The 24,396-nt window shown below is 35.0% G+C and overlaps 1 protein-coding gene across 43 annotated transcripts in view; it reads left to right on the top strand.

The window, feature by feature from the left end:
- NCOA2 (nuclear receptor coactivator 2) overlaps positions 1-24,396 on the top strand; it is a 442,178-nt gene that overhangs the window by 160,558 nt on the left and 257,224 nt on the right. For 24 of the 43 annotated variants that reach the window (XM_056824092.1, XM_056824067.1, XM_056824074.1 and 21 more), the window contains one exon: positions 16,402-16,481. The exons of the other annotated variants lie outside the window; for them this stretch is intronic. The gene's annotated coding sequence lies outside the window, so the exon portion shown is untranslated. The remainder of the gene's footprint in view (positions 1-16,401; positions 16,482-24,396) is intronic. 43 annotated transcript variants of the gene reach the window in all.

Here is a 24,396-nt window from a genome sequence, read left to right as displayed (position 1 = left end):
GGAACTTTTGTTGTTTGGAAAAGTGCTTTCCTCAAAATAGAATGTAGTGAAAGTTATTTTCATTTTACAAAATTGAGGTTCAGAAAAGCCAAGTGGCTTCCTTAGAATCACAGAGAGTAGGAAGTGGAAGAATCAAGACTTGCATTTTAATCATCACTCTTTTAATTTCAGTGCTCTTAACCAGCTTTATAACATAAAATGGAACCATATTGTAAGAAAAATGTTTTATCCTTATCCGTAGTTTGTTTTCCACCATCCATATTTCCCAATGCATTCCATTCCTCACTCTCCCTCAAGCTATGCATCATCATAAAGAACCAAAAAAGACTTTTAAAAAACAAGTAAAACTATATGGATGTCACCAAAGTCTGGTATTATGTGTAGTATTCCATATGCATCCTCTGTCTCTTGAAAGTACTGGGGAGAGGCGCTTTCTTCTTTATCTTTTCTTTGGAGTTAAGTTTGGTTCTTATAATTTCACAGCTTTCACTTTCACTTTCCATTATTTTGCTGTTCCTTCAGTTTATTTTTTTGGCATTGTATAATGCAAAGGTGTCAAACTTATCCTTGGAGTTCAGCCTGAGCCAGAGTAAAATGCAATTGGGAAATGTTTAATAAAATGAAAATACAGTAAAACACAGATAATATTAATTTGTAGTTTTCTAAACCTATATACTCACACACAGGGATCCATTTCTATTTGAGTTTGACACCACTGGTATAATGCTTCTCTTTATTCTACACAGGCTTCATTTCTTATGGCTTGGGAATGCTTCATTGCACTCATGTTCAGTTTTTAGTCCTGGATTGGTGCACAGTGCCTGGCACATAGTAAACACTATATAAATGTTATCCATTATTATTGTTATTATTAGTGTGAATAATGAATCATCGAAGAGGTACATTATTAGAATCCTTTTTGCCTATTTCCATTGGACTGAAGCTAATAACCATATTGTATACATGATAATTCTGAACACATGCAATAATTCAAAGATTTTTTTTCTCACTAATTAGGACCTAGCTGTATTTCAATTTGTTTAGCTATTCCCTAAGTGATGGTCATTTTCTTTGCTTCCATTTCTTAGCTTTTTAAAAAAAATATTAATTTTACTTTAAATGTGATCAACTTTACTTAATACAGAAGAGCACATAGATTTAGAAAGTATTATCCTTATAAGTTTTCCTGGTATATTTTTAGGCACCCTCACCCCCATTTTATTCAGACTTCAAAAATATCATCTACCATTGTTGGTTAGTCTGAATAAACATTGTATTTGTTCAAGATCTTGTAGTAATAGTAGCTATAGTACTTTGAAGATTTTCGTAGTGCTCTACCTATTTTATTTAATTCTCAGAACAGTCTAGTTAAATAGGTGTTCTTATTTTCTCCATTTTACTAATGGGAAATTTGAGGTTGTAACTTGCCCAATACCACAATATCAAATACCTTGAGGCAATATTTTTCTGATTCCGTGTTCAACACTCTTATCTGTGGTACCACTTACCTGCTTTAATATATTAAGTGCTGGGAGAGCTACAAATGAAATAGCACTTTCTGCTCGCTTTTAAGGAAGGAACTGCTCATGGAAAAACTTATCTTTTCCCTAGGAATAAGATATATTTTCCATTTAGGCATGGAAGATGGAAGTGGGACATGAGGGAGGAGAAAGAGGGGAGAGAGAGAGAGACAGAGAGATTATGGACAACCTTTCCTTGATTTCTTTTTTTCCTTGTCAGCTATAAAAAATATGGTATTGCTGCAGCATTGTGGACACTCTGTGGTTACTAAGCTTTACTTTAGGAAATGCTTTGCTAAAAATCATCTAGAATGTTTCTCTAACTATTAAATGCTAGAGAACTCTCATTGCCTAATAATTCAGTGAAGAAAAGGAGATAAGGAGATTCTTAAAGTTGATACAGAAGTTTCAGTGTGGAGTTGTAGGGTGGGGAAGATTTCTCACATCCAAAAAAAGCAATAAGGAATAACTCATGAGTTCAAATAGTCCCAAATAGCCTTTTCAGTTTGCAACCTTAGTTTCAACCTCATCTTTTTACAAAAGTATGTGTTTGGGACAGAGAAATAGTGTAGACCAAACATCAAGGTTAGAGACTTCCATGGAAAGCTTAGCCTGTGTGAAAAGCAATTTGCTTTTTTAGGAGACATATGGAGATCTAGAATTTTTATTTTCTTGGCAGTTTACTTAATGAAATCTTGCAATAACTATTGATAATGAATATTGCAAATAATTCTTTTTATGGAATCAGTATTTCAAACTAGAAGTTAGGTACGTCTTAAAGCAAAACAAACATCTGGAACAGAAAGAACATTTTTTAGGGTAAATAATAAAATAACAGCAGTTTTATATCTAAAAATCTGAAAGACTTAATATGTAGAATGAATAGACCATAAAACAGTGTGGAATCATTTGAAGAAAAATATTTAGGAATATAGTATATTGGCATTTTGGAATGGTTTCCCAATTGATGGCATCCTATTTTCTTTTTTGGGAGGGAGGGCATAAAGGGAATCTCTCCTCTTCAATCTCTGTGGAGTGCTGGAAGAGGTATTGGTAGATAATCAGCAAATATTTATTAAGTGCCTACTATGTGCCAAGCACTGTTCTTATGCACTAGGAATATGGAGATAATGGAAAAGACAACATGCAAACAAATACATTGAAAGTATATCCAGACTAAATAGGAAATAATTAACAGAGGGAAAGCTCTAGAATTAAGAGATATTGGGAAAGGCTTCCTGTAAAAGATGGACTTTTATTTGGGATTTAAAGGAAGCTAGGGAAGTCAGTAGGCAGAGTTGATGAGGGAGAGCATTCCAGACATGGAGGATGGTTAGAGAAAATTCCCTGGAGCTGAGAGTTGCAGTGGCTTATTTGTGAAACAGGTCGAGGCTAGTGTCACAGAATGAAAGAGAACATGGCAGGGAATAAGATAAGAAGACTGGAAAGATTAGGGGACTAGGTATGAGAGGTTTGGAATGCCAAACAAATCCTGGAGGTAACAAGGAACTAATGGAGGCAAGGGAGTAACAGACCTGTGCTTTAGGAAAATCACTTTGGTGGCTGAATGGAAGATAGATTGGAGTGGAGAGAGACTTGAGAGCAAGTAGACCTACAAGCAGACAGCAACAAAGACTTTTTTATTCATCATTTATTTATTTATTCATTCATTCATTTATTTTTATCCATTCATTTATTTATTTTTGTTCTTGTTTTTATTTGAAAATTTTTATTTAGTTGATTTAGAATATTTTGCCATGGTTACATGATTCGTGTTCTTTCCTTCCCCTGTCCCAAACCCCCTCCCATAGCCAACGAGCAACTCCACTGGTTTTACATGTATCATTGATCAAGACCTATTTCCATATTATTAATATTTGCATTAGGGTGATTGCTTAGTCTACATCCCCAATCATATCCACATTTACCCATGTGATCAAGCAGTTGTGTTTTTTTGTGTGTGTTTCTACTTCCACAGTTCTTTCTCAGGATGTGGATAGTGTTCTTTTTCATAGGTCCCTTAGAATTGTCCTGGATTCTTGCACTGCTGCTAGTAGTAGAGAAGTCCATTACATTTAGTTATACCACAGTGTATCAGTCTCTGTGTCCAATGTTCTGGTTCTGCTCTTTTTACTCTGTATCAATTTCTGGAGTTTGTTCCAGTTCATTTCTTTGAGCACAATCGTATTCCATCACCAACAGATAACACAATTTGTTCAGCCATCCCCTAATTGGAGGACATCCCCTCATTTTCCAATTTTTGGCCACCACAGAGAGTGCACTATAAATATTTTTGTAAAAGTCTTCTTTCTTATTATCTCTTTGAGGTATAAACCCAGCAATGGTATGGCTGGGTCAAAGGGCAAGCCAAAGACTTTATTTTTAAAACATGAGGATGGGTGGAAATAATTTTAGAGTTGTTGGGAGTTCCTAAACATGTAACTAACAAAAGAAATTGGGAATAGTGTAGGGAAAAATTCTATACTAGAATTATAAAATGTAACGTTAGGTAAAACTCAACCATCCATGTTCATAAACTCTCACATTCATCCATCACTATTAACTATTCCACTTCTCCTTTGCATCCCCTAAGCCTATTGTTCCTTCTTATGTGATCTGTTCCTTCCATCACTTAGTTCATTCCTAGCTCATAATCACCCCATTGCTGTTTTTGACCTGCCAAACCTCAACTGCCATCATTTCTTGTCTTTGTTTCCACTCATGATTCTGCCTAGCAAAGATGGAGAAAATAACAAAGTCTTGCTAGGTCCACTAACAAATGTATAGTTATGTGATCTCTGATTGGACCCTTAACTCTGCTATAAGGCAATCCTTTTACACCTCCCTAATTGAATCATCATCCCATTCATTCCAGTGGATTTTCCAAGCCTTTTGATCCTTTCTCAAACCTTCCTCCTTTTTTTTTTTTAAACCCTTACCTTCTGTCTTGGAGTCAATACTGTGTATTGGCTCCAAGGCAGAAGAGTGGTAAGGGCTAGGCAATGGGGGTCAAGTGACTTGCCCAGGGTCACACAGCTGGGAAGTGTCTGAGGCCAGATTTGAACCTAGGACCTCCCATCTCTAGGCCTGGCTCTCAATCCACTGAGCTACCCAGCTGCCCCCTCAAACCTTCCTCTTACCAGAAAACTTTGACTCGTATTTCACTGAAAAAAATTAAAACTATTGGCATCTTCCTCCGCCCCCTCATTTCTAAGTTGTCTTCTTTTATAAATTTCTCCTACCCATTTCATATGAATAAGTTGAGACAAATAGAACAAACCTAGTTACTGTTCCACCTGACAGTCCTTCAAATACTTAGAGACAGCTGTAATGTTCCTCCTGAATGTCTTCTCTCCTACCCAGTTCCTTCCTCATATGACATGAACTGAGACCCTTCGATATCCCTACTGCCTTCCTGCACTCTCTCTGACTTGCCAATGCCTTTCTAACCTGGCACTCAGAACACTACAGTACAGACTAGGTTTAATGAGGGCAAGTTTTTTTGAAGAAGAAATGAAGTTGTAGGCAGGTAGAGATAAAGGAAGACCATGTAGGAAGGTAGTATTTAAATTGGGTATTAAAGGATGAGTGAGAACTTAGTGTTGAAGAGGATAGTCTAAGCCTCTGTGTGTAAAAGTGCAAAAAACAAAGCTGACTTTTGAAGAAATGAAAATAGACCGGTTTGACTAGAGTTTTTGGTTGGGTAAGTGAGGCTGATGCTAGATTGTAGACGGCCTTGAATAGTAATCAAAAGATGAACTTCTTAAACAGGTAATTGGGAGCCCTTGAAGATTTGTGAGGAGAAAAAGCAATATGACCAGATCTTTGTGTTAAAGATCAGTCTAGCTTTGGTATGACAAAGGAATTAGGCCTGACTCAATCCACTGAGCCACTCAGCTGCCCCCTATTTTTTTTTTTTTAATCTTTACCTTCTGTCTTGGAGCCAATACTGTGTATTGGCTCCAAGGCAGAAGAGTGGTAAAGGCTAGGCAATGGGGGTCAGGTGACTTGCCCAGGGTCACACAGCTGGGAAGTGTCTGAGGCCTGTCTCTAGGTCTGGCTCTCAATCCACTGAGCCACCCAGGTAGGTTTCAAAATCTCTCATAATAGTTTTCACATAATAGGACATTATTTGAACTTTCTAAAGTTAAGTGTTCCATTCTAGGATTACTTTTAAGACAGGAATATAACTTCTGTATTTCTCTTAAAAGCTGCTGTTGGGAGGGTGAGGGCTGGTGTTGACAGAATAGCCCCTAACAAAACAACAGGGTTGGGGTAGGGGGTGGCAGTAGAGACTATAACATTAGACTATCAGAACATTTCCTTCTCTTTTCAGAATCCCAGTAATGGACAATGAGGAGATATAATAATGATCAAGCATGATCTTTTGGTCATTGAATTCTATAAAAGTGGAAGATATATGAAACACCTTTGAGGAATTTGTAATTAATTGAAGCAGAGATAGACCAGGTAGGGTATGGTGTTTCATGGAGTGGAAATGAAGCAGAGCTACTGATGTTTTGAACGTGGAGATTTAACCTCAAAAGTTCAGATTCCAATCATCTGAAAAAGGAAGGCTTTGGGGAGAGTTTACTCCTCTGTCCTCAAGCCCTCCAGTCATAGAGAAGAGACTTACTGAGGCAATTGAGTTGTTGAGCATCAAAAACTGAGTCTGGCATGCAGAGAAAATTGCAGGTGATCAATATGTCCTGGGTGGGCCATGATGTTCTGCAGAGACTTAAATAAGCATTTATTTTGTATCAAAAGTGATTATACATAGAATCACAGGATTCTAACTACAAAGGATTGTAGAGGTCTAGTCTAACTCCTTCCTTTTATGTAAGGAAATTGAAGCTCTTGAGAGGTTAGGGGCTTCATGAATAAAGAGAAAGAGTAAACCTGGTCTGCTGCTGGAATCTAGATCTCCTTAATCCTTTCACTATATCACATGATAATGTGGTCAGTCAAAATCATGGTTACCTGCTTATTATGGAACTTAATCACTACATAAAACTTCTAAGGAAAGTCTTTTTACTCTGCAACAAAATGCTTATTGTTTTTGTTTTTAATTTAAATGCCCTGTGGTAATAGCATATAGTAATAGTTCTTTTTTTTTTTAACCCTTACTTTATTAAGTAATTAATTGATTCTTAAAATCAATGCTAAGCATTGGTTCTAAGGCAGAAGAGTGGTAAAGGCTAGGCAATTGGGGTTAAATGACATCCCCAGGGTCATACAGTTAAGGAAATATCTAGGCCTGACTCTTATCTACTGAGCCACCTAGCTTGTCCAGTAATAGTGGATAGAGTAGATAGTAAATGTTAGTTGAAGGAGCAGGATTCAAATACCAGTTTTTCTTTGAATTTCTCTCGTTTCATTTTATAGAAGTCAACTATGGGCCTCAATTTCCTTATTTCTTAAATGAGAGAGTTGGATGAGATGACCACCTTAGTGATAAATAACATATAATCTTAGGTCCAATAATTCTTGATTCTGTGAACTACTGTAAAAATTACCTGCTAGTTGCATTTCCAGGTTAGAATGGAGAAACAAGATACAGAGATTTAGAAGTCATGTCCAATAGATAGAGGGAAAAGTTTCCCAATAATTAAGTTTAACTACTTGAGCAAAGGATAAAGGAAATTTGGAGGTTATGTAGTTTACCTCACAACCTTTAAAATATAATTATTTTATAGTATCTTTAAAAGTAATTAAGTCAATTATGACTTGTTAACCTTTTAACACTGGTGATAACATTTAGATTCCATTTATTTTGTTTAAGTCAGAATTCTATATATTTAATTGAATTAAAACCATGTATAATAGCTAAACAATTCTTAATTTTTAGTCCTTGCTTCATATAAAATCTTTTGTTTCTCCTGTTCATTTGGAATTATTAAATAAGCCTGTTGGCAGAGGCATGTGGAAAATGGTATAATCCTACTGTTTATTTCTCCTATGCCACCTGGCCTATTGGATGGCAGTACAGTGATAGAAGATGCACATATATGAACATTGACACCAATAGTAGCTATTTTTTCCCCCTGTGATGCTCATGCACAATTTATATAATTCAGACTTTTAGGTGCCAGTAACTGGGGTCAGATCACTGATTTGGATTTGAAAATTGTATTACTTTTATGAATTCTCCATATTAATTTTTGTCTCAAAATAGGAACATTTATTAGTAAGTCAAATGAGCTATTCAATCAGAACTATGGAAATTGTGGAGTACCATCTGTGTAGATCTGCAATGTGCCATATCAACTCATATTTGAGCTCTTAGCAGGAGAAGTGATAGAAAAGTGCAAAGTATTATTATTAACAAAGCTGATGAAAATGAGCCCCTGGGGATAAACTGCTTTTCCATGTCAATTAATATGAATTCTTCTGTAGCATATAATAAACTATTTAGTAATTTACCTTTTATGATATACCTTGAATTTAGTACCTTAATGCCTGCCTGATTCTTTAGAATAAATTCATACTAAATTTCTTGGATTAGAGTCATTATTAGGATTAAGGTGTTGAAGATGCTATTAATTTGTAGCAACAATTTTCAAAAGTGTGGTCTATGGGCCCCTCTGGGCCCTTGAGACTTTTTCAGAGGGAGTCTTTGGGGTCAGAACTATTATAATAATACGAAGAAGTTATTTTCCTATCAAAATATTTCTTTCACCAACTATACATATATCTGAATGCTAATTTTTTTCCACTGAAAGCAGTATCACAATAGAGTGAATGCAGAGTAGATACAAGATTCCAGCTATTCTATTAAACCAGTCATTTAAAAAGACTTGTAAAAATAAATAAAAGTTATACTCTTCTCATACTTTGAGGGTTAAACTTTGATGGTAAAACCAGGGTTGATTATTTTTCTTCATCAGAATGAGTTTTTAACATGTATTAGGTTTATTATTATTAAAATGAATATTAATGGGTACAGCCCTCATTAGCAAAAACTCTGGAGTCTTCAATTTTTTTTTTAAACCCTTACCTTCCATCTTGGAATGTGTATTGGTTCTAAGGCAGAACAGTAAGGGCTAGGCAATGGGGATTGAGTGACTTGCCCACTGAGGCCAGTTTTGAACCTGGGACCTCCTGTCTCTAGACCTGACTCTCAATCCACTCTGCCACCCAGCTGCCCCCAGAGTCCTCAGTTTTTAAGGATATAAAGGGGTCTTGAGAAAAAATTTGAGAACCACAGATTAATAGATCATAAGGCATAGATTTGGTTAGGTCCTCAAGAGGTTATCTAGATACTCTCCTCTCTGCCCCTGCCACTTAATTGACTGATGAAGCAACTGAGGTCTAGAGAAAATAAGTGACTTGCTAATAAGATCATTTGGTAACAAGTAGAACCAGGATTTAAATTTTGGTCTCTTGTCTCTAAATCCAGTAGCTCTCTGCACTGCCTTGTGTTTCTTCTTGTTTGAAAATTGCAGAATTTTAGTGTTGAAAAGGACTTCAGTGGCAATCCTACTAATTCATTTTACCTATTTATATACTTCCTTTCATTAAATTGAACTTATATTGTTGTGTGTTTTCCTAAGCAACAGTGTCTGAATAATAGGTCTGGAGCACCAATTATTTAAGGATTTACCATCACAGAATTCTTTATGCACAGATATCGATATTTTAGTTAAAAACGCCTATAACTTTTGAGCTGGAAGGGGCATTAGAGATCATTACCCTGCTAGAAATAGACACTCATGACTTAATTGATGATAATTTATTTTGCACATAGGAACTAAGTAGCATTAGAAAGAAAGGAATCTTCCATAGTGTTTTAGGAAGGCATCATTTGCTGTCATCTATACTTCCTCACAGCCTCCTGTGTTCCAGACCCAGGGATGAAACCTCTGTGAACAATGATAACTATTTTAATTCAGTTTTCAATAATTAACAAACCTGGGGGGCAGTTGAGTGGCTCAGTGGATTGAGAACCAGGTCAAGAGACAAGGTCCTAGGTTCAAATCTGACCTTAGATACTTCCTAGCTGTGTGACCCTGGACAAATCACTTAACCCCCATTGCCTAGTCCTTACTACTCTTCTGCCTTGGAAGCAATACACAATATTGTTTAAAAAAACAAACAAACTGAACTTCTATCTTGCCATACCTTTTCCATCCAATAATTATGAAGCCTAGGCTAACATTCAAGCCTCATTTGCTATTCTCTCCTGACTGCTTATTCCCATCACCCTTAACCTTCCCTTTCCCCAATATCCCACTTTATAGGTACCTACACTGTACCCTGTACTTTTTTGAAATGCCTATTCCATAGGTCACAAACTAGCTTTCATTTTAAAGATTTTCCTTTCTCCTTTCTTATATTCATCTGGCTCCCTTTTGATGACACAGCTTTCCTGGTTACCCTTTATATAAACACTGGTTCACTTTTATTCATTCACCTAGACTCACTGGTCATGGTCTGGGGGTAGGAGTATCACTGTGTATGTTCAAGTCCCTCAAAATGATGTTTACCTAGGAAAAATCATAATTAAAAACCAGGGCTTTCAAATTAAAAAAAAATGCAAGCAGCCAAAAAGAAAGAAGTATTGAAATCAAGTACTGAGAGCCTCAGCCAAGATTATAAAGGATTTATCAGCCATTACTTTAAACGAATGGAGAACTTGGAATACGATATTCCAAAAAGCCAGAAGCATAGGGTTACAGCCAAGTATAACATGCCCAGCAAATCTGAGTATAATGTGTAATGCTACAAGTGAAAAAAAATGGATCTTTAATGAAACAGAGGACTTTGAAGTGTTCCTGATGAAAAGACCTCAGCAGTATAGAAAACTTTTAAATATTTTGTTTTAATCAGTTAAAATCTATTTTCTCATCCTCCCACTCTTATTGTATTCTTTTATCCTTCTCTTTCCATTCTTCTCTTAAGATCCTTAAAGCATGACACAACAACTCCATGTTATTAGATTTCTTCTATAAATTTGATGGCGATGCTAGAGTTCAGAGAAAAAAGAGATATCAAATAATATTTGAATATAAGTAGATTATTTTTGTTTAGTCCTTTATCATTGCATTTTTTAAAAAGCACAGAGCATGGAGCAGCTAGATGGTTCAGAGGATAGAGAGCTAGGCCTGGAGACAGAAGTACTGGATTCATATCTGGCCTCAGATACTTCCCAGCAGTGTGGCCCTGGGCAAGTTACTTAACTCCCATTTCCTAGCCCATGACTTGGAACCAATACACAGTATTGATTCTTTAAAAAAAAAAAAGCATAGAGTATGAGATTAAGTATTATGTACAAGGGACAGTGATGTGTGTGAAGGGGAGTAGTAGTAGTTGTAGTACTATTAGTAGTCACAGGGTAATGATGATACTAGTAGCTAGCATTTACATAGTACATTAAGGTTTATAAAGCCCTTTACATATATTATCTTATTTAATTCTTAGCATAACCCTGGGAGGGAGGTACTGTTGTTATCTCCATTTTGAAGATGAGACAGGCTGAGAGAGGTTAAATGACTTGCCACCTAGTGTCTAAGGAAGGACTTGAACTCAATTTTTCCTGACTTAAAGTGTGCCTAGATACAATAAGTTTAGAAAGGCAGAATGGAATCAGAATATGAAAGATTTTGAAAACTACTGGGGTTTGCTTTATTTTTTCAATCTTTGAAGTAAGTGGTAGCCATTATAACTTCTTGAGTGTAGACATCATCAGATCTATGCCTTAGGAGTATCAATTTCCCAACTATATGAAAAAGGGATTGTTAAGAAGGCAATTTACAGGTTATTATTATTATTTAGGTGAGGGGCAATATAAACCTATACCATTATGGTTATGATGGTAGTGGAGAAAAGGGGGCATATATGCAGGAGATGTTTTAGAGGCAAAAAAAATGACCAGATGAGCCAACTGTTTGTAAATGGGGGCAAGGGAGAGGTAGAGGTAGTGGAAGACCTTGAGTGTTTGGAAAGATACCTTCAACAGAAATAGGGAAGTTTGGGGAAAGGGTGGGTAGTAAGAATTTATAAGATAACAATTTTGAAATTCAGTTCCCCATTTTTTTCCACCCATACCACGTTGCCTTCTGGACAGTCTGTTTCATTTTTGATATGTTAAGTTTGAGAGGGCTATTATGGAACATCTAGGGCGAGATGTCCAACATGTATTTTATGTGAAATTGGGAGGTTGGCAGAATTTCTGTGGTTGTACAGATAGGGTCTGTGAGTTACCTGTATAGAGATGATAAATTATAGTACCATCAGTTTCTCCAAAAAAGTCTATGATGGTCAGTTTAGTCTTAGAGATTAGCTTCATTCTTGATGGCCATTGTCTATAAAAGAAGTTCCTCTTTTTGAATCCTTTGTCATTTTCAGGATGATATTATTAAAACATGTCAAGAAATTGTTTTGCTTCTAGATGATCTAGAGTGTCATGAAAGTCAAAGGATCATGGATCAAAACCTGGAAAGGGTCCTTTTTTATAAAAAAAAAATTTTTTTAAATTTATTTAATTAGTTTAGACTATTTTTTCCATGGTTACAAGATTCATGTTCTTTCCCTCCCCTTTCTCCACCCCCTCCCATAGAAGATATGCAATTCCATTGGGTTTTACATGTATCATTGATCAAGACCTATTTCCATATTATTGATATTTGCACTAGGGTGATCCGCTTAGGATCCCCATCAACTCATGTGTTAAAACAATTGTTTTTCTTCTGTGTTTTTATTCCCACAGTTCTTCCTCTGAATGTGGATAGTGTTCTTTCTCATAGATCCATCAGAATTGTCCTGGATCATTGCACTGCTGCTAGTAGAGAAGTCCATTACATTCGATTGTACCACAGTGTATCAGTCTCTGTGTACAATGTTCTCCTGGTTCTGCTCCTTTCATTCATTCATCCATTCATCCATTCCTGGAGGTCTTTCCAGTTCACATGGAATTCCTTCAGTTCATTATTCCTTGGAGCACAATAGTATTCCATCACCAACAGATAACCACAATTTGTTCAGCCATTCCCCAATTGAAGGGCATCCCCTCATTTTCCAATTTTTGGCCACCACAAAGAGTATGGCTATAAATATTTTTGTGCAGGCCTTTTTCCTTATTATCTCTTTGGAGTATAAACGCAGCAGTGCTATGACTGGATCAAAGGGCAGGCAGTCATTTAGTGCTCTTTGGGCATAGTTCCAAATTGCCATCCAGAATGGTTGGATCAATTCACAACTCTACCAGCAATGTATTAATGTCCCAATTTTGCCACTTTCCCTGGAGAGGGTCCTTTGACACCATTTATAGATGAAAAAACTACTACTCTACGATGGTCACATAGGTAATGGGTATTAATAGGCAGAATTTGATTCCAAGTTCCCTAATTCCAGGTAGGTCTCCTTTTCCTCTCTCACACTGCCTCATCTTACTTTATATTATACACCTGTGTTAGACTTGTGGTCTGTTTTCTGAATTTTGTAATTTTTTCTACCCTCTAGTAGCGTATTGCTTCTGTTTTTGTGCCTATTTTTTTCTCCACTTGCCCTTCACTGCACCCTTTGGGTTCCTGGATTTTCTCTTAGGAACATTAATACTTATTTGATTGGGTCTGTACCATTTTCATTTCACTTCCTCCTTTACCTGCCTTTTGAATAATGTACATACCATTTCAGTCTGGACCCATTCCATCACACTAACTCCTCTTTCTTAATAAAAAATTTCAGGGCTCTTTAAAGGAAGAATTTGGGTGTGTATAGTGAAGAAGAAAGATTAAATTAGTGCTTATATCTTGTTTCTTCTCTAATATCTCCACTTTGGTTCTTCTACTATAACCAACCTAGTTCAGTCAGACATCCATCTCTTCTGTCTTAGAGCATTGTACTATTGGTTGGTCTTCCTGCCTCCATTATTCAATTTAATGCCCAAGTCAGAGACATATCTTTGGTGTTAATTCTCCTGTATTGGAGGTGATAGTCACTTTTCAAGAGTGTTTTTTAGGTTCTATAAAATATAAACAATCAGGCAAAACACTTAGTCTCCATTCGCTTGTTCTCTGACTACTCTCCTCTCATATTACCTGTCTTCATGAATTCTGAGTTCCAGATAAACTGAGATTACTTGATGTCCTTTGTTCTTGTGTCCCTTATTCTCAATCTTCTCTTTGTTATCTCTGATTTTGCTTCCTCTCAGGTTGAGAATGTCTGCTTACTCTTTCCCCACTCTTCCACCTCCTAATCTCTCTTTATTCAAGTTTAGTCAGTCATTGAAAACACAATTCAGGTATCACCACCATAAAAATTTCCTGACCTGCCCTCCAAGTGAAAGCTCTCCTTCAGTAATCTGCTTTGCAGTAATTTAATTTTCTTTTATGGTATAAGCATTTGTGTACTTATGTTGATTCTCTTCATTAGATTGTAAGTTCTTTCTGAGTAGAGATCTTTTGGTATATTTGTGTTCCCATAGTATAGTGCCTTGGATATAGAATTATAGGATCAACATTATGAAAGGGATTTAGCATGTTCAATCTAGAGGTGGAAAGTAGTGTAGAGATCATGTAGTCCAATGTTCTTGTTTTACCCTTGAGATCCCAGAGTGCTGAAAATTTAACTGAGTTGCCCAAGTTTACATTTGTACTTGAGTAGCTAAAACTGGATTTAAACCCATATCTTGACTCTAATCCTATGATGTAATTACTATGTAGTAGGGATGAGACAAGGTTGATTGACCATATGATTTCTTTCCATTTTGGTGCTAGGAAATAGGGTTACCATAAGCATAGTGTGTTGAAAATCATTCTTTTTGGTTGTAGAGTGTTGTTTCCAGTAATAACTGAAAACTCTTCTAGTATTGTCTGAATGTCTTAGACAATTTACTTATTCAGTGCTATACTAAACAAACTTTTATAAAACTTAAAGAGCTAAGGGAAAAACCCAGAATTCACATGGAAGAACAAAAGGTCAAGAATCTGCAGGATAAACGACTTTAAAAAATGGGAAGGAAGAGACAGGGTGGCTTTCAGTACAAGATCTCAAGACTGCTATAAAGTAGTAATCATTACAATGATTTGATGTTTTTTTTTTTTAATGATCACTGGAACAGATGAGGTACAGAATAGATGATACAGAAACAAACAAAGCAGCATAGTATTTGATAAAATAAATGTGCAATAATAAATATATAAATATAAACATAAGGACTCCTTTTAATGAGGGCAAGGCATTTGACAAAAACTTAGAGGAAAACTAGTCATCAGTCTGGCAGAAATTATGTTTAGACTAACACTTCAGACCATATACTAAGTAAGGAAAGATTCAAATCATACATCACTTAGATATTTAAAAAATCATATCCCAAATAAATTAGTTGACAAGAAAGAAATTAAACATTTTATTCATGTATAAGGGCTAAATTGATAACCAGATGAAGATCATATAAGATAAAATGAATAATTTTGATTATTTAAAGTTAAAACATTTTAAAATAAAATATATAATAGTAAAAATTAGAATGGAAACAAGTATAACTGGGAAGAATCTTTGTAACTTTTTCCCAAGTAGAGTCTTATTTCTAATATATATGTAAAGAAACCATTCAAATATATAAGAATAAGAACTACTCTCCAATAGATAAGTGAGCAAAGGATAAAATAGTCAAATTTCAAAGAAAGAAATCCAACCTGTCGATAGTTTTACAAAAAAAATGTTCCTATTCAATAATAATCAGAGAAATGAAAGTTCAATTGCTTCCATTTTTTTCCACATTCCACAAACATTTGAGGATCTATGGGAAAACAAGTACACTAGTATACTTTGAGTAGAATTTTGAATTGGGTCAACTATTCCAGAAAGCAATTTAGAACAATGCCCAGAAATTGACCAGATTGGACTTTAACTCATTTGTGTCACTGGTACAAAGAAGAAAATAATCTATACATTAAAAAAAAAATTGGAAATTTTTTCATGGTAGTTGAAGTTTAGAAATTAAGGATTGTCCCATTGGGGGAATGATATTAGCAAATTGTTGTCAACGAATGTAGTAGAATATTATTGTGCCAAGGGAAATAATGAAATGGACAGTATTAGAGGAAACTCGGAAAACCTTCCAGAACAGAGGAAAGTGAACAGAACTAGAAGAGTAATCTATACATTAATAATAACTGTATAGAGAAAAGACTAGTTTTGAAAGACTTTAGAATTCTGAATAATGAAATGAGAAATCAAGAACCAAACAAATAAACATGAAACATGCTGTTCACTCCTTGCCATTTTTTTGAGGTAATATGGCTGATTTGGGTGTTTATTTTGTCAGACTTTGTTAATTGTATTTTGAGGGATTTGTTTAAAAATTAAAAAAAAAAACATTTTCCATAGTGGGAAGAGTAGTTGAAAGAACAAATTAATTAAAAATCCTTTTTACTTGAAAATTTGAAAAATAGACATCAAGGGCAGAAGAGTCCTGTGAACACAGTATTTAAAAATACAAAGAATGTTCATTAAAATGTAACCAAGTGAATGACAATATAAACTGCCAACCCCAATCCTTTTCAATGTTTTGATGTGCTCTTTAAAGTGGAATTATTGTCACAGTCTGTCAGGTTTTCTACTTGTTTTCAATGTCCCTTAGAAGTTAAACACTATGTGTGGGATACTATTAAAATTTTCCATAAACATCTATTGGCTTTTAAGTACTGCATAGCATTTCATTTAAAAGGTTGTGAGGTGTATGAGGTGGATATAAGACACTTCCAGTGACTTCACTGAGTTTTATACAGTGAACTGAGAAGAACAGATGGTTTTTTAAGTGCGTACATTTAAGCAGTAATTCAGCCTCTAAAAGCTATTATACTACCGCATCATTAATACTTTTCATTTTTCATTTTCACAGTACAAAATTGTTTATACCACTATTTTCTACTTATAGGAGGCTTGAAATGTATCAAAGTACTGAAGGTCATATACGCACAACTGGTAGAACTGATCTGATTACTTATTTGAATCTTGGTGAGTTATCTATAATTTTTATATTGTTTGTACTCTTCTTCCTTCCATGGATAATTTAAAGCAAGGAAGTAAAAGTTTGTTTTCACATAATTTTTAATGGAAACTTTACTACATTTAGTTGATTTTTGCAAGGTAATAACAAGCCAAAAGGAAATTTTCATTGTCATATGTTTACTTGCTTAAAATTGTGTGTATGTATAAGGAAAATTCTTATGTTATTGCTAATTTCTAGTATGGATTATGTAATATTTGATATTTAATAGCAGCCTATTGAAGGTATTTTCTGTTCATTGTAGGTTGTATATAGCAAACTTGTCTAATATAAGTTGTTTTTTCCCTGGCCCTTGTCAGTTTTAAGTTGTTACCAAAATAGATATAATTGTTCTCAAGATTTGAAGATTTACTGTTTGTGCAGGATTGAAAAACTCATGGCTCCATCAGTCAGTGATAAGCCTGTCTTAAACTCATTGATGAAAAAAGATAACTATTTAAGGAGTTCTTGCATTTTATATGAGATTGAGAATACAATTGGTTCATTTTAATAGGCAGAATCAGGTTACATTATGGGACTAGAACATTAAACAGCTAAATTAGGTTTATGTTATTCTGTAAACATTTCTTTCTGAAATTTACTTTCCTAACATAGGATTATTTTTATTTCCCATATCTGTAAAAGAGCTTGTGCCTTTTGTCTTACTTCATATGCTACATAAAATACATTTCTAAAGCACTGGTGGCTTTAGAAAATACTGTATTTGCTTAATGAATGTATACTGCTTGAGTAATAATAAGTGATGTTTTTAAGATCTTTTTTTTTCTTTTCTTTTTTAAATTTTATAATATTTTATTTGCATTTTCTTTTCCTCCTCCCCCCACCACCACCCGTAGCCGATGCGTGATTCCACTGGGTATCACATGTGTTCTTGATTCGAACCCATTGCCATGTTGTTAATATTTGCATTAGAGTGTTTGTTTAGAGTCTCTCCTCTGACATGTCCCCTCAACTGCTGTAGTTGGGCAGTTGCTTTTCCTCAGTGTTTCTACTCCCACAGTTTGTCCTCTGCTTATGAATAGTGTTTTTTCTCCTAGATCCCTGCAGATTGTTCAGGAACATTACACCGCCCCAATGGAGAAGTCCATTACGTTCGATTATACCACAGTGTGTTTGTCTCTGTGTACAATGTTCTCCTGGTTCTGCTCCTCTCGCTCTGCATCACTTCCTGGAGGTTGTTCCAGTCTCCATGGAATTCCTCCACTTTATTATTCCTTTGAGCACAATAGTATTCCATCACCAACATATACCACAATTTGTTCAGATATTCCCCAATTGATGGGCATCCCCTCGTTTTCAAATTTTTGGCCACCATTTAAGATCTTAAAAAAAAATAACCCTTACCTTCTGCCTTAGAACCATTATTGGTTCTAAGGCAGAAGAGCAGTAAGAACTAGGCAATGGGGGCTGTGTCACACAGAGCTAGTAAGCAGATACATTTTTTTTTTTAAACCCTTATCTTCCATGTTGGAATCAATACTGTGTATTGGTTCCAAGGCAGAAGAGTGGTAAGGGCTAAGCAATGGGGGTCAAGTGACTTGCCAAGGGTCACACAGCTGGAAGTGTCTGAGGCCAGATTTGAACCTAGGACCTTCCGTCTCTAGGCCTGGTTCTCAATCCACCGAGCTACCTAGCTACCCCTACAGATACAATCTTAATGGAGGCTCCTAAGCTTCCTCTGAAGTCAGCACACTAGCTATTATTGATATCCCAACTCAAAGAAGTCCCTATCCTCAGGCAGGAGATAAGTAATATATATATCTTGGAACTCTATAGTACTTAGATTCTGGCATTCTGGATTAAACCATGAATAGTTTATTTAGCATTTTTGGAGTGAAGAAACATTTTATCTGAGTGTTTGAAAAGAACACTAGTTAGTTTTGAATATTTAAAGGATCAGAGTGAAACTTAAACCATTGAAGAATTAAACTGGTAAAGAATCAAAAGATCGATTCAGCAAATACTTAATAAGTACTTACTATATGTTTAATAAAAGAATTTTACCTGTCCTCTATTTTTCAAAATTATTTTTGGTTATATTATCCTGCTATTATACTTAAAAAATTATTGATATGACTTCTTTTGTGTTTAATTATTCTTTGGGACTTTATCTCCTTTTGATAAAGCATGTTTTGTTTTAATTCTTTCTTTTGTGGAAGTTGCTAACTTCTTTTCAGGTCTACATACTTTTTAAAGCTTCTAATAATGATTTAGACCAATTAGAAGTGAAATTTTATAAGTCAGTAGTGGGACAATTAATTGAATTGTGAGCAGAGGATCTGGTCATGGTAACTTAGTGATTAAAATAATAGCTCACCAGATTGAAGCCACCATTTTGTCTGGTCTCTGGGGTGGCATCTGTGTCCCAGTTTCAACTTGGGGCTAAACTCCATATTTATTCCAATCTAAACTGTAAATGTGGCATGGCTAATTGGTCCAAAATTAGTGCATGAAGATTAGCCTCAGGCTTATCTTAGTTAATTAAAAAAAGTTGGTATAAAGGCTTTCTGGCATTTCATTTGCTTGAAAAACAAAAGACCAGTTCTTGTTTTTGCCTAATTTATTTAACTTAGATTTATAAGCCTACTGCTAATGAGTTTGTTTTAATACTTTGTGTAAAAAGGCACTTTTTTTTTTGATGTCCAATAAGTGTGTGTGCTTTGTAATTCAAGGATGTGATTTACTGTTGAAAATCTGTTTTATAAAAAGGTATTTATAATACTTTGCAAATTATATCATTCTTTATTTTCACAAAAGGCAATCTACCCTACACTAATAATTAATTTTATGCTAAAAATTTTTTCAGAGTGCCTTTGATAATTCATATAGGATTCTAAATGTAGTTCAAATGAGATAAAATATAGTGATATTTCCGATTATACACATCATCCATTATTATTATCACATAATTACTGATAATGGAAAGAAAAGGAGTTGTCTATGAGATTTGAACCCATGCCACCTGACTTTGAAATTTCTCTCATGTCTTGTTGGTGAATGATAGCCAAGTGTGTGAAAAGGTGTACATCTGAAGTCCATGGTACAGATCCTGGAAAAAGGCTTTTGAGACAAGTATATAGTCTATAAATGCTAGTTATTAGTTATTAAGTTGTTTAATCAAATATCTCTTGATTATTCTTCCTGTGGAGTAATGATAGATTTAATAATAACTAGTAACAAGTATTATTTGAATAAATTCCAAGAGTGTTATTTTACATAGTGCTATAGTTTGTTTTTCTACCTAATAAAATTCCTTCTTTTGGAAAGTATAAATGGCATATTTAATATTAAGGACTAAAGAAAGCATTAATATCTGTGGAGTACACTCTTCTGCCTTGGAGCCAATACACAGTATTGACTCCAAGATGGAAGGTAAGGGTTATTTAAAAAAAAAAATATCTGTGGAGTAATTACTCTTTTAAAGTGACAAGTCTGTCTTTTATACCCTAAATAACTAGATATTAAAGATTGATTTTAATGATTTTTTTAAATGAATGTTTAAAATATCTTTAAACTTTATTTACATTCATTGCCTTTGTCATAATGGTGACTGCAGGAAAAAAAAACAGACTTCTTTTCTCTTTCTGTCTCTCTTTAGAAAATATAGATTGATGACATGGTGCCATCAGTGCTAGGCAAAGCAGACAGTTGCTTGAAGATTCAAAAGCAGGACAGCTAAGCTTGAGTGTCATCAATAAATATCTTTAATTAGTCACATTGTTGTGACTGCTTGCTCTGAGCTCTTTTAGGATATCTAGAGACATACTTGAATAAAATTTTGACAGTTAAATAGTATCAATTAAATACTGAGTCTGTCAATACAACTGATACCTTCGACTAAAGGTGTCAAACTGGGGATAAGGAATAACCAGATTACAGTGTAATTGGGGATATTTAACAAAATAAATAAAAATATAGCAGGACATAGAAAATGTTAATTTGTAGTTTTCTAAATCCGTATGTACTCTGCCAGGGATCCTTTTTTTTTTTGACACTTCTTCCTTTCACTTAGGCCATCATTATCTTTCTTATTAAAAAAATTTAGTTTGTTTCCTTTTTAAGGAAGGTTATGGTAAATTAAAAAAAAATCCAAGCAAAATCCTTAAGCTCTCCCTTTCTGTCATGGAGGTGATTGTCATTGAGTTCTTGAACACTATACCATCATATTGTAAGGTCTGGAAGGTTTTGTTATGGTGGATTGGCTTAAAGTATGATTCCAATAATAGAATACAGAATGAAAGACCAAAGAATTGTAGATTACACCAAAACCTAATGTCAGTCAGCAAACATTAGCAAACTTAGCCCAGTCCACTTGACACAAAAAGTACCTAAGTGCTCTTGGTATAAAGAGGCAAACAAAACAAAGTACAACAGTCCTTGTTTTCAAGGAGCTCACAGTCTAATGGGAGAGACAACCTGTAAACAACTATGTACAAATAATCTATATACAGAATAAATTGGAGAGAATCAACAGATGGATTGGGGAAAGCTTCTTATAGGTGGAATATTAGCTGGAATTTGAAGGAATCCAGATGAGCCAGGAGGCAGAGATTGAGAAAAAAAGAATAGGAATATTCTGAAATATGTTCTGAGTCAGGGAAAGGAATATCTTGTTTGAGGAACAGTAACCAGGTTAGTGTCAGTACATTGAGGGGGCCAGGTTATGATGGACTCTAAATGCCACACAGAGGATTTTTTTATATTTGAGCTTTAAAATAAGCATTGTAGTTATAGAATAAGGGAGGTGACATGGGTCAGGCCTGTGCTTTAGGAATGCCATTTTGCTAGCTGAGCAAGGACTATAGCCGGAGAGACTTTAGGTAAGGAGACTATCTGGCAGGTTATTGAAATGGTCTGAAAGTGAGGGCCAGCACCAGGGTGATGTTATTGTCAGAGGAGAGAAAGTAATATGTAGGAGAGAAGATATAGACATTAAATGGATAAGACTTGGCAACAGATTGAAAATGAGGAAGGAAGGATGAGGATTTAAGGATGACATTTTGTTTGGGAGCCTGAGTGACTCAACAGCATGAGGGAAGTTAAGAAAAGGAGGCTTTGAAGGTAAAAATAAGTTTGAAGGTAAAGATACGATTTTGGACACATTGAGTTTAAGATGTCTGTTGAGGCATCTTGTTTGAGATGTGAGTCTGGAATTAAGCAGAGAATCATTGATGATAATTGAATTAATAGCATCTGATGAGATCACTAGTCTAGAATTTTTTTTAAAGGCTTCTGCAATATTTTGTTTGACAAACTTTTCTTATTTTTACCGAGAATTTTAGTCTTTACATCATAAGTTTCTGGTTCTAGAAAATAATGTATATTTACAGGTTACTTACCATTCATTTTCTTTACCATTCCATTTTTCTCCACTCACCTGACCCTACTGTCCTAGTATCACATCTTGCCTGGACAATTTCAGTAGCCTTCCAGTAGTTGATCTTTCTGCCTCAATTAGGCTCCCATTCCATTCCAATCCTCTTCTCAGCTGCCAAAGTGATTTTCCTACATTGCAATTCTAACAGTGAATCACCTTCCACACAGTAAACCTTAATGGCTTCCTAACTCTTGGATCTGATACAGACTCATGTGCTTGGCAATTAAAGATTTTTATAACCTGATCCCTTTTCACCTTTCCAGTCTTCTGAAAATGTAGCCACTTCCATGTTACAGTAACCTATTTGGCTTTTACTTGCACCTGCTGAATTCCTCTTCTCCCATTTTTGTACTAGTTGTGTTCCAAACCTGGAATACTCTTTCTTAGCTTAGCTTCACTGATTTTCTTCAAAGTTTGATTCAGTAGGCTGTGCTGCTAGTGCTACTGCTTTCCACTCAGATTTCCTCCATCTACTCTGTATTTAATAGGGAGTTTGTGTACTCCCTATTAGAATGTGAGCTCTTTAATGGCAGGGATTGTTTTTAGATTTCTGTAAATCCTCAGTTACTTAGCACAATATAGGGTACAAAGTTAACACTTAATAAACACTTTGTGTTATCAGCCAATTTCTTCTTTAGCATTTTCATTAAAGAGTACAAGAAGCAAAATAAGAGAGCGTATGCAGAATTTTTGGTATACCTTACAGTGCTATGTATGTCAGTTTTTACTCCAATATATTACATTGATCTATGATCTTATTGATGGGGTATTCTTCCCATATATTAATCTCAATGATGATGGGAATATTCCATTTAATAGTAGACTACGATAACCTGTCAGTACTAATTCACCTTGAAATGTACAAGAGGACATTTATGATATGGGATTGAATGAAAAGGGAAAGGCATATTTACAGTGTCCTAATATGTTGCCAGGCACCAGGCTAAGCACTTTGCAAATATTATCTCATTTGATCCTCATAACAACTGTGGAAGTAGGTGCCTTTTTCATCCTCATGTTACAGTTAAGAAAACAGGTAGAGAGATTAAGCGTTCAAGACCACACAGCTAGAAAGTATATGAGGTTGGATTTGAACTCAAGTCTAACAGATTCCAAAGTGAGTGTGCCATTTATAATTATAATTGAATCTATGAGAGTTTGATAAGATCTTTAAGAGATATAGTGGTATCTTGACACATGAGTTTAATTCCATGGCCAAGCTGGTAACTCAATTTGCTCGTCTGTCAAATTGAATTTCCCCATTTAAATTAATGGAAATGCAATTAATCCGTTCCAGCCCAAAAAAACCACATGGATTTTTTGTTTTATATGCTTTTAAAATACGAAAATGTACTTTATCAATAACAAATGTATTTATAGATAATAAGAAAGCATGTAAAGAAATAAACTTGCTTATGAAATGTTATTTACCTTCTAGGTCAGGCGAAGATGCTGGCAGAGGTTTTCATTTCGTGCGCTATATTGCTTAACGTAACTTACTCTCTACATACATAATTCTACATTTAAGTGCATAATTGACCTTACACATTACTTATGATATGTAACTATTGCTAAACTTAATTGCTACTTTTTTACTTTACTTAATTATCATCATTTTCTTCATTAAATTTTGGCTATTTTGCCACACTTTTCTCAATTTTACTTAGAGGTCATTACAACAAAAACCTTTCCATGGAAGTTTGTTTCTTTCTCCCTTTCATAACGTTTCAATAATGTGTGAAATAGCTCCAATGCATGCAACTTTTTCTGGGTGTATCTTTTCAACAAACTTGAATTTTTTCCCCAAATCCTCAACATTTCCTTAATCTTGCTTGTACTGATTACCTCATCCACTTTGGGCTCCTCCCCACTAATTTCCTGCAAAAGCTTTGAATGCTGCTGCTGTAACTCCTTCAACTTCTCTATCATCAGGTCCGTTGGTTAAAAGTTAAGAAAATTGCCCCCAAAACTGATGATAAAGAAAAAAATAAAGAAGAAAGCAAAAACAATTCAATACAGGTGCTCACACAGCCAGATAAACACTGCACAAGATAGTCTCATATAACTTGTGAAACTGAATGTTGGGCACACTATCTAGTAGAGGGGTAGCGGAAGCTTGTGATCCAAATATTTGTTCTTGACTTAAAGCAAAATATGGATTGTGACTGCTTGTATCTCAAATTGTTTGTGACTTAAGGTGCTCATGTATCAAGGTACTACTGTATAGCATAGTTAGGGAAGAATAATGGCTTAGGATAATTAGATATGGATGATCAGTCAGCAAAGTAGACAAAGGAAGATTAGTGAACTGATTCAGGAACGGGATCAGAAAGAATGAATGTTAAGAAAGCCTAGTGAGAAGAAATTAGGAGTTAAGTTAGAAATTATCTAGTTAGATTTTTCAGTTGATGCACAGATTTGCTTGGTTTTTTAGATATTCTTAAATTCTTCTAGTGTTAATTGTTAAACAGCAAATAGGCTGGAAC

This window comes from Monodelphis domestica, chromosome 3 (assembly GCF_027887165.1).
Source record: "Monodelphis domestica isolate mMonDom1 chromosome 3, mMonDom1.pri, whole genome shotgun sequence".
Classification (NCBI taxonomy): domain Eukaryota; kingdom Metazoa; phylum Chordata; class Mammalia; order Didelphimorphia; family Didelphidae; genus Monodelphis; species Monodelphis domestica.
This window is presented reverse-complemented; position numbering and strand designations above follow the sequence as displayed.